This window comes from Cyprinus carpio, chromosome B19 (assembly GCF_018340385.1).
Source record: "Cyprinus carpio isolate SPL01 chromosome B19, ASM1834038v1, whole genome shotgun sequence".
Taxonomy (NCBI): Eukaryota; Metazoa; Chordata; class Actinopteri; order Cypriniformes; family Cyprinidae; genus Cyprinus; species Cyprinus carpio.
Window position 1 is genome coordinate 2,191,263 of NC_056615.1, and position 7,663 is coordinate 2,198,925.

The following is a 7,663-nucleotide window of genomic DNA, read 5'->3' on the forward strand; positions in this document are numbered from 1 at the left end:
TGCAGTAATAAACATTTCTGCTGACTCACACGGTTCTTTGCACCTTCTGTTGAATTTAACCCTCTCAAAGATAACATTGTGCCTGTGAATAAAGTGTTTCTCGAACGCTTCTTTAACTTTGTCATATTCTTTCCTGTCTGCTTCAGACAAAGCCAGTGTGCACATGATCAGTGGCGGTTCTACACTGAATTACAGCCTGGGGGAGACCCGCTTCGAGCGGGGGACAAAAATTCTGCACAAACAGTTATATTTTATTATAACAACATAAGTGAAAGAGAAAATTATATTTCTCAATTGCACAAATCCTTCATTAGAACATTTGAAAAACACACCTAAGAGAATCCAGTTGTATAAGCATCATAGCAAAAATGCTAACAAACTTATACACACCAATTAACATTAGCCCTTCATTCATGACATGGATACCGTAATAATCATACAGAGAGAACATAGTTGCATACCTTTATCTTTTCATCGTTTCTCCTCTTCTTCTTTTCTTTTTTTTTTTTTTTTTTCTAAATTGGGCACTTGATGGCTTTGTCCTTTTCCTGTCCATCTCTGTGTTTATTTGGCACTCGACAATCAACAGATCCCCCCCCCCCCAACACTGTCACTCACGACCAGAAGTCAAGACTAAACCAATTCATCTTGGTGACCACATAATCGTTTTGTATTACCTATTTTTATTAACCATTTCACATAATTCAGAAAAACAAAAATGTGCAGGAACTACAGGCCTGTATTTATAATATTATGCATGAAATGTGTGTTATTTGGAAGAAAGTCGAGGTGTGACTGACTTTAGCCCACTAATTCCTCTAGAGTATTGCTCTATACAGTGGATTAACTTGATATTCTTGACTTTTTTCATTGATCCCCGCTCAAATCATCTAATATAATTTGGCCAGCTGCCAAAATCGCTTTAGTCGAAATGTTCAGGTGAAGTTATTGAGAACAATGTATCCATCTTAAATATTTACTTGGTGCTGATTTCTGTTTAATTTTCTGTGTTTTTATCTTCCCAGGCCTCCCTCACACTCTGTGTCTGTCTCTCGCAGCTGTCCGTTGCTGATGCTGTAATAATCTCCTGTGTAACTGTCTGTATGTAGATGTGTATGCAATTGTGTGTGTATGCAGGAGTTACTAGAAACACCTGAGCCGTATTAAGTAGAACGCAGAAGTAGTTGCGCAAGTAGTCCATAGAGACATGAAATTTATAATTTTGATATTCCTTTAAACAGATTAGATCAATTTATGCAGAAATACAAGTAAATCTCCAGACCTTCCATACTTTTTCTTGCAGCTGTATTTGAGGTTTGCTGTACTGTGACTCTGATATTTATCACACTCACTGACTCTCATTTGACTCAGATGATTATATTTGAGTTGCGATAAAAACAACTAATATTTTATTAACTGATGTATGGTCAAAACCATGATTACCTGGACTGAGTATCTAAAACACAGAGAGAGTTCATCTCAGTGTGTGTGTGTGTGTGTGTGTGTGTGTGTGTGTTCACACAATCTAGAGTATCTGAACACACACAGTTACTCTTCAAATACAGCTGAAGACGACATACAAAAAGCATTAATTCATAGAGCACATAGAAACTGAACAACATCAACGTTTAGTTGTAATTTGGGACTTTAAGCATCAGTTACTGATAGAACAGCAACACCAGCAGGAAGTATAAAGTGTAAACTGCCAAAAAACATAAACATCACTTAGCAACAGTAAAGAGGATGGTGTAACAGATAATTTAGTTATTTGACAAAGTACACAAATAATGTCATCAAAAAATGCAGGAGAAAGGTTGCTTTTGGCATGAAATGATCAACAGATACAGTTACAACGTCACAAGCTTTTAAAACAACATTTTCTTACTACGACAAATCAGCTATTCTCCTGCAGAAGACGCTTACAGTACATCAGAGAGCAGCAGTTAAAGTTAAATAAAAGTCAAAACAACGCCGTTGCCATAATATTCTTCTAGCAGCTGTTGCTTAAAGTTTTTTTTCTGGCTGGTCACATCAGTTATAGTATCCAACTATTTATAAAATCTTTTAAAGTCAGTTATTACCTTGATATACTATATCAAGTATAGTATATCAAAGATGTGATCAACAACATTATGTCACATATTTGCTGTGTCCCAGTTCAGGTGCTGCATCCTTAAAACAGTTTTTCAAGGCCACACGAGTTGTTAAATGGGTCAGTCTGACATACGGAGGATCACTCTTGTCGTCTAGCACGTGTGACAGCTGCCGTTGATGAGTGACTAATGTTTGTACTGGACTTTTAAAAAAGTGATATTCAACAGTCTGAACACAACACAACCTGTCTAAATATGTGCACCTTGATCTTCATATGTACATAATAAACTACATTAGATATTTTAGTAAGATATCAACATTTAAGTGTTTTTGTAACATTAAATGTTCAATTAGGTGGAAACCCAGCACTTTATTTGTAAGTTTAAATCTGAATTTTCTGTTAAAAAATCCTATGGTGTCTGCGTCAATAGCCTTGACATGCAGCGCATCTGCGCTCACAGCGACCCGAGTTTAATTCCCGCTGCTGTGATGCAGTCGGTCTTCAGATAAAGCCTTCGAAGGATACAGCATCTGAATTGAGACACAGTTATTGTCTGTTTTGGTTCATTTGAGTTTAGTTTCTTGTCCTGCGTTTAGTCTGTGTTTTTGTTTGCTATTGTTTCTAATTAGTCGACTGATCAGTCCAAGCTGTGCCTAGTTTTATCTCTCATTGTCTTGCATATTTAAATATCCATTTGGTTCATTTTGTACAGTGTATATGGTTTGGTTTTCTGTTCTCCAGAGTATTCTTGGTGTTGCTGAGTGTTTTTTCTGTGTGTTAATAACGAAACTGCTTGTAATTAGACCCTCTGCTCTCATTTTGTGAATCAAACTGTGCCACAATATTGACAGAGAATCACAGTCTGTATTTATGTTGTCAGATCAGAGAGTTTGAGTGATCCGTAAACACTAAACCCAGGATAGAGCGTCTGAGTGAATGTGGTCTGGACTGTGTGGATGAGGTTCATTGTGTCAGAGACGCTGTAGAAGGACAGAGTTCCTGCTCTGTGATCCACATACACTCCTATTCTCCTGCAGCTGGAGGAAACAGGGAGTTTAATCTCTTTGTTATTGTGCCAGAATGAGAAACTAGAGAGAAAGCAGTACAGTCTCCAGGACTGATCATTACATCCAAACACACACTCACAACCAGATCCCTTCCTGCTGATGCTCTTATATGACACTGATATAAACACATCACTCCCACTCCACTCAAGCTCCCAGTAACAGCGTCCACTCACACTCTCTCTACACAACACCTGAAGATAACGATCAAATCTGTCTGGATGATCAGGATACGGCTGAGGTGTGTGAGTGTAAGTCACTACTCTGTTCTCTTCAGACAGAGAGAGGTGTTTATATGCAGTGTTTGGATCCAGAGTGAACTGATGCGAATCTGATGAAAAACAAACAAAAAAAAAAAACACAAAGTAATCAGGAGTTGTAAAAGTTATGCTATCTTATTTATCTCATTTATATCTTATCTATCCTTATTTACTTATTTTTAAAGATTGTTTTGATCTATCAGAGTTAATTTATTGTTTTTTACATAAACACAAATGCAAACACATTCACATGCAGGCCTACAATTCACACACAAGCACAGAAAGCTGTAGATATTTGGACAAAACATATCAAGTTGTATTTTTAGAAATTTTTTGGATTTGTTGTTTTATTGTTGCTATGGTGATCAGCAAGTATTAAAGTATAAATGAACTATTGGGTATCACATTATTATCACATTATGTATTTGTATGTTGGTTCATAATGGTTTTAAGAAAGTACCTTACAATTAAATGAGTATTAATTATTAAACTACTATAAAAAATTTCAATAATGTTATCTGACTGCAAATTTAAAGTAATTAATAATTAAATGTAAACTGGAGTATTTTTTAATGTCTTTTAATGTCTTTAATGTAACTGCACATAATTCATAATGAATGTGAATATAATATTATTTTTCAGTTCTGTCACTTCAAACTAAACTTTCTTGTTAAAGTATCATAGTGTGTGTCATTGTGTTTGTTAGTGACTTACATTGTAGGAAGTCCTCTCTGGTTCTGGGAACAATGTTACTGTGAGTGACTGTGAAAATAACAGATATAAACACTCAGAGAGAAAATCATACCTGTATCTATTCCTTAGACATTTCTCACATTTTCTTTATGATATTAGATGATGTTTGTCTCGTTACAGAGAGCAGATGAATCTCTAATATTTTACCAGATATCTTTTTCATCTCCTCTTTGCAGAAATCCTCTAGTTTGAGTCTCAGCTGACAGACAGATTCTCTCACACCATCAAAAGAAAAGAGGAAACTGACAGAGATGTTTTCTGTAGATTCAGGAGGAGCTGAGAGACACTGAAGACTCTGCAGGAATAAAAATACACACGACTCAAAGACCTCATTATCTCACACTGTCCCCAATTACCTGCACTACTTTTTCTTCTAGATCTCTGTCACCTGCAGGAAATGGATGTGATCTTCTGTGTGTGAAAGCTTGCTCCAGCTCAGTGTTTCTCTTCTTCAGATCTTCAATCTCCTGCTCCAGTCGCTCCATTTGTCCTTCAGCTCGACTCACTGCAGTCTTCTCCTGATCTCTGATCCGCTGTGTCACCTCAGAGCGGCTTCTCTCAATGGAGCGGATGAGCTCAGTGAACATCCTCTCACTGTCCTCCACTGCTGTCTGTGCAGAGCGCTGTTAGACACACATCACAATCAGCTCTTACTGCTTCCTCACAGCGGCTTCAGTGGGACTGAAAGAGGAGTCAAACTGTGTCTCAAACTTCTCTTCTTCTCCAAACTCACCTTATGAGACTCCACAGCCTCTCTCAGCTGCTCAAGATCTTTCTGTCTCTGCTGGATTCTCTGCTGGATTTCACTCTGTGTCTCCTTCAAGTGTTTCTGCAGGAGAAAATAAAAACAGCAAACCTCACATATAACACAAAACTATCACAAAATCATGTAAAATTGTGCCTGTTTGATTTAAAAAAAATAAAAATCTTATTTATGTTTCTCAGAGTTTTAAGATCATTAATTTAATTTAATTTCCATGAAGTCCTCACATATGAAGGAAGGCATATAAGTTTATTGCCATCATTATTCTGCAATCAAGAATTAATGTGAAGAAATAAATGTTCAAACTGAGTGCAGTTTGCAGCAAAAAACAATAACTCTGATGCATGTACAGTTATAGTGGAAATCTTGAGCGATGTGACAAAGGCGAGTAAAGTTCAGCTCATGCTCTAATGCACAGAGGTGTCATGTAGTAACTCCCAATGAGAGAGTAGATGACATGATGCACTCATGATACAGCTGGATACTGCAGTGAGGAGAAACACTTGAAGTGTCAGCATTAATACATCAATGTGTTTCAGTTCATACCTCTTTCTCTGTCCTCTCTGCTGCAGTTGATACAGTCTCATGGTTTTTATGTTCATCCATTGCACACAGCATGCAAACACATCGCTGGTCAGTACGACAGAAAACCTCCAGAAGCTTCTCATGTTTCTGGCAGATCATCTGCTGCAGTCGTCCAGTGGCATCAGTCACTTTGTGTCTCTTTCCTGAATGAAACTCTTCATGACGCTCAAAGTGAGTTTGACAGTAAGACTCCAGACACACCAGACAGGACTTGACAGCTTTGTGTTTTCTTCCAATACAGATGTCACACTCCACGTCTCCAGGTCCAGCAGGAACAGCAGCTTTTAGTTTGGTCTTCTTCAGTTTCTCCACCACTTCAGCCAGCATGGTGTTTTTTCCTAAAGCAGGTCTTGGACTGAAGGTCTGTCTGCACTGAGGGCAGCTGTAGACTCTCTTCTGATCCTCTTGATCCCAGCAGTCTGTAATGCAGCTCATACAGTAACTGTGTCCACAGGGAATGGTCACAGGATCCTTCAGGAGATCCAGACACACTGGACAGCTGAACTGCTCCACTGAAAAAACACTGGCTTCAGCCATTTCACTGTCTACAGCAATACAGACACACAAACAACAGCTCAACAGCAGATCAGTTTCAGTTTCTCTGAACTGAGTTTCCTGGTTCTGTGTTTGAGAGACGTGTGCAAAACAAGTGTGTCTGGAAGTCTGTAAACTCACATCCTAAAATGTCCACTAGGTGTCAGTCTCATACAAAAACACAGAGTTGGTGAGTAAACAACTGCATCCAGTCTTCAGTGACATACAAGCAAAGGGGGGAGACAACACAGACTGAAACAGATCTGACCACACATACACTACACCTTTAACACACACAACATTACCTACACCCAGAGGTAACCACATCTACTGATAACACATTCAACAAATATATTCTTCCCACAGGTAGAATGTCCAAATTTTAGTGTAACAAAGTTACATATACCCTCCATGAAGAAACATGCAGCCATCCTCACAATAGCTTATAACATCTGACACTAAGTTAAGGTACATGACACACTAGCTGCACATGACATCCTAGCTCAACAGCAGTTGTAAGCCATGCTAGGAAAGCCCACAGCAGCTTTGTTTTGTTTGTTTTGTTTTGTTCTTCTCTGACCTATCCTTCTCCTTCCCCTCTTTCCTGAGTAGGTGAAACACCTAGACACCCTGCAAGGGTCGAAGGTCTGATATTAGGATTGACTCACACCTAATATCCGCCAGCCACTCTAAACTGAATGGAAGCCAGAGAGCTCCATGCACGATAGGTCAACTCATTTCATTGCAAATGATGTTACTAGAAAATTAACGGTAAACGTTTAAATTAAGACAACCTACTGTAGAAGAACCAAACAAAGTTATCCACAAATTTGATTGGCGAATCAAAATACAACAACAATTTCCAAAATGATCTAAACTATCCTCAATGTACTAAACTACATGGACTAATTAAACTTAACCACGTGTACCTAAATAACCTGATGCCTGCACCAGTACAGTAACTGTCATGGAGGTGTTGTCTTGTTGTTTGCTGTGTTTGTCTGCTTCTTCTGCCTTTGTTTCTCCAGCGATCGACGATGTCTTCAGCTAAACACCTTGCTGATCGAAGGGGGGATATGTAGCGTGAACCAGACAAATTAAAGATTCGATCGGGAGCCTGGTTGAAACATGAGCCGAATTCCACAGAAAGGCAGGATGTTGTAAATCAACTCCCAGCACCACAGTCTGATAACCAACCAACTCTTTCACAGAACAGCTTTCAACATTAACACACCATTAGAACAATTATTGACAATTTCAATTCGAAGAAGAGATTGTCTAATTTGGGGCAAGTAATCGAAGAAATGGACAGTCTGACCCTCACATGTAAAGCCATGAGAGTAAACAAGATCGTTGGATTGACTTCCCCCAACCTAGCAAAACCAGACTGAAATTCCTAAGGAGACCTGTTAACCCCTCTGGTCTTCACAGGACATATCCTTGCTCCCCAGAATGGCACAGAGAATGCCTTCCAATGCATATATGCACCAAAATGAACTCAAAAAAGACTTCTAAATGGATATCAGTCCATTGCTTAACTCCATATCATACATGAACCCACACATTTGATTATAATGTTTCTAATCACTTATTGTGTATGTCTTTTTAA

General features: G+C 38.5%; 1 pseudogene; it reads right to left on the reverse strand.

Moving 5' to 3' along the window:
* Positions 1 to 2,807: 2,807 nt before the first annotated feature.
* On the reverse strand, positions 2,808 to 6,218 carry LOC109062755 (annotated as a pseudogene).
* Positions 6,219 to 7,663: the final 1,445 nt, after the last annotated feature.